This window comes from Alligator sinensis, unplaced genomic scaffold (assembly GCF_000455745.1).
Source record: "Alligator sinensis unplaced genomic scaffold, ASM45574v1 scaffold955_1, whole genome shotgun sequence".
Classification (NCBI taxonomy): Eukaryota; Metazoa; Chordata; order Crocodylia; family Alligatoridae; genus Alligator; species Alligator sinensis.
In genome coordinates this window covers 185,336-188,326 of record NW_005842791.1, presented here as the reverse complement: position 1 = coordinate 188,326, position 2,991 = coordinate 185,336, and the positions used below count along the sequence as shown (strand labels likewise).

General features: G+C 52.6%; 1 long non-coding RNA gene across 1 annotated transcript; it reads right to left on the bottom strand.

Annotated features, from left to right (window-relative positions):
- Nucleotides 1-468: 468 nt before the first annotated feature.
- Nucleotides 469-2,424, bottom strand: LOC112547897. The gene is made up of 2 exons (XR_003091680.1): nucleotides 2,287-2,424; nucleotides 469-620 (listed from the first exon to the last, which is right to left on the bottom strand). It is a non-coding gene; the product is annotated as an uncharacterized LOC112547897 (long non-coding RNA).
- Between the last annotated feature and the right edge of the window lie 567 nt (nucleotides 2,425-2,991).

Genomic DNA, 2,991 nt, shown 5'->3' with positions numbered 1-2,991 from the left:
TTAAGATAACAAGGATGAGCACTGATGACACGGACACAATTTAATACAAAGAGCAGGACATCTAGAGGTTGCAAGAGGACTGAAAGGCACTGGGAACACCATCTAGAAAAGGCTTAAGGGGAAAGGCAGGGAGATATTGGTGGGTGTGTGAAGGGGTGGAAGTTTCACAGAACCTGGAAAAAGATGTTTCCTCCCCAACCCCAAAATAAACTCAAGTTTCCACTGCTTTGAAGCCGAGGGGGCAAGAGCGAGTTTCCATGTGGTAAGGGTCAGGAAGTGGAGAGGTGAGACTAGACATAAGGCTCTGAGTCTCCATGGTAACCCACTTCCGGATCCCCTTGAAAGTAGGGCAGAATAAAAGCTTGCTGGCTGGGTAGAGGAAGTGAGGCCTAGTGAGTCCTCCTGGAGAAACAGCTGGGAGTCCTGATGCTGAGCAGGAAGAGTTCCCCAAAATGACTAATACACAAGTATTAAAATGAGGTTTATTGGGGAAAGGGGTTATAGTGAATGGGGGAAGGCAGCATCTCCTCCCCTATCACGGAACAGAATCTGAGTCCATAGGGAGCCAGCTCCTTGCTCTCTTTCAGCTGCACATTCAGAGCACAGGAGGAAACAGGATCCTGGAAAGAAGACAGAGGGGAAGTGAGTTAAATGGGTCACCAAAGATAAAGGCTGAACATCCCTGTCTCCCCCCCCACCCCCCCAAGGTGCCAGGTTTTGTGGTTTGTTTTTTTTAAGCCTTCATCATTTCATAGTGCTTAGGGTCCGAAAGGACCTAAATAGATCATGAGGTCCGACCCCCTGCCCTGGGCAGAAATGAGTGCCAGGGTCATAACAACCTAGCCAAATATCTGTCCAACCTCCTCTAAAAGACCCCCAAGGCAGGAAAGAGCAACACCTCACTTGGGAGCCCATTCCAGAGCCTGGCAGCTCTAAATGTAAAGTAGCGTCTCCTGATGTCCACTCTGAACCTTCTAACAATTTGTAGTCATTATTCCTAGTAACCCCTAGTGGTGCCTGGGGGAACAGAGCCTCCCCCAATTCCCGCTGGTCTCCCCTGGTGAGTTTGTAAATGGCCACCAAATCCTCTCTCAGCCTTCTCTTGCGGAAGCTGAATAGATTCCGGCCCTTCAGCCTCTCTTCGTAGGACCTGACCCACTGCCCCTTGACCATGGAAGTGGCCCTCCTCTGGACCTTCTCAATGAGAATCACATCCCTTTTGAAGTGAGGCAACTGCAGCCTGACCAACAATGCTGCATTGAGGGGATGGATCACCTCCCTGGACCTGCTTGTGATGCATCTGTAGATGAACGACAAGGTGCGGTTAGACTTACTGACCGCTTCCTTACATTGGTGGCTCATGTTCATCCCGGAGTCAACAATGACTCCAAGATCCCTTTCCGCCACTGTTTTGACAAGAGGGGTGTTTCCCAGCCTATAGGTATATTGCTGGTTCCTTCTCCCTAGATGCAGTACCCTGCACTTGTTTGCGTTGAATGCCTAATGCCTTCCTCAGAAGCATTAGGTACTGGCTGCAGCTCAGGATGGGGACTGTGCTTGGGCTATGCCAATGCTCCTAGAACTTAAGCCTGGAGGTGCTTGGCTTGCGGGTTTTACTCCTCCACTCAGGGTGCAGGGTCAGCCCGATTGACATATTGGAGTCGGGAGGGAATTTTACCCCATGATCAGATTGGTATGGACCATGGGGTTTTTTTGCCCTCCTCTGTAGCAGGGGACGTGGCTCTCTCAATCATATTTTAACAACACGGGCAGCAGCATCACATTGGCCACCATGTTTTCCCTGGGCAGAATAGGGTGCCATGTCTTGTGTTGTGTTAGGGTTGACTCTGCAGTTTTCCAAGAGGTTTGACAATGGACTTGTATAGGATGGTTTGGATAGGGATGACCATGCCTCAGGCAGGAGATTTGACTAGATGACCTCGGGAGGTCCTTTCCAGCTTGACTTCTCCGATCCCAAACAGTAAAGAAACCATAACCCCAATCTAACAACCACATAAAACTGAAGGAGGGTATAGGAGGACTTTCAATTTGTTCCCCCTTTCTGCATTTTTATTCGTAACTGAAGCCTACCCATTCCTAACGTAGAAGACTACTGTCCCAGAGCTTCAACCTGCAGCCACTCAGCCTCTGGACAAGCCTACAGGTCTGCACCCACCAACTCCACAAATAACTTGCGTTCCCCTCCCCACTTAGTCTAGCAAAATGTCCTCGTGATTAATTCATTCAAGCCCATTTCTCCTGCCTGGGTGAAGCCAGGGGTCCCACCTGCTGCTGCCTTGCTCTAACCCGACGGCCTTCACTGGAAATAAAAGGAAGTCTCCGCGGCCGGTACCGCGCAGGCGTCGCAGCTCAGCGTGAACAGCCCACTGGCAAGCTCCCTCCGCAGGCTCGCTACCTTATGCTCTTTGGGTCAGCCGACAAAATTGATGACCACCAGGTGCAGGATGGTGTTGGCAAAGAGGAAGTCGGCGAACGCCCGTTCTGGCGAGATGCCCTGGAACTCCCCTTTGTTCTGCGGGTTGATCTGGATCCTCAGACAAACTGGGTGGGCGATAGAGAGAGACACAAAGAGACAGCGTCAGACAGCTGCGTCTGGGAAGAAAGACGCGGATGGGCCCGATTTGCTTATGATGAGCATAATGCAAAGGCCTAGGACACGGACCACTGTGGCATAGGGCTCCTGTGGCTCAGCCCTGAGAACGAAGCTGGGGGGGGGAGCAAGATCCCCAGGGGTCAGAGGTCACACAGGCAGGGGCAGGGGGTCCCTCACCGCCCAGGATGAAGCTGCCGACGGCGGAGATGAATACCGGCCGGTGAGACTACTTCCGGGTCAGAGCGCTGGGCGCCGGCGCACTACAAGGAGTTGGGGGCGTGTGCTTGTAGGCTGGAGGGAAGCCCATTCATGGCACCCAAGCCCCGCCCCTTTCCCACACTGGCCCCGCCCCCTGCCCCGCATCAGCTGTGCCTGGC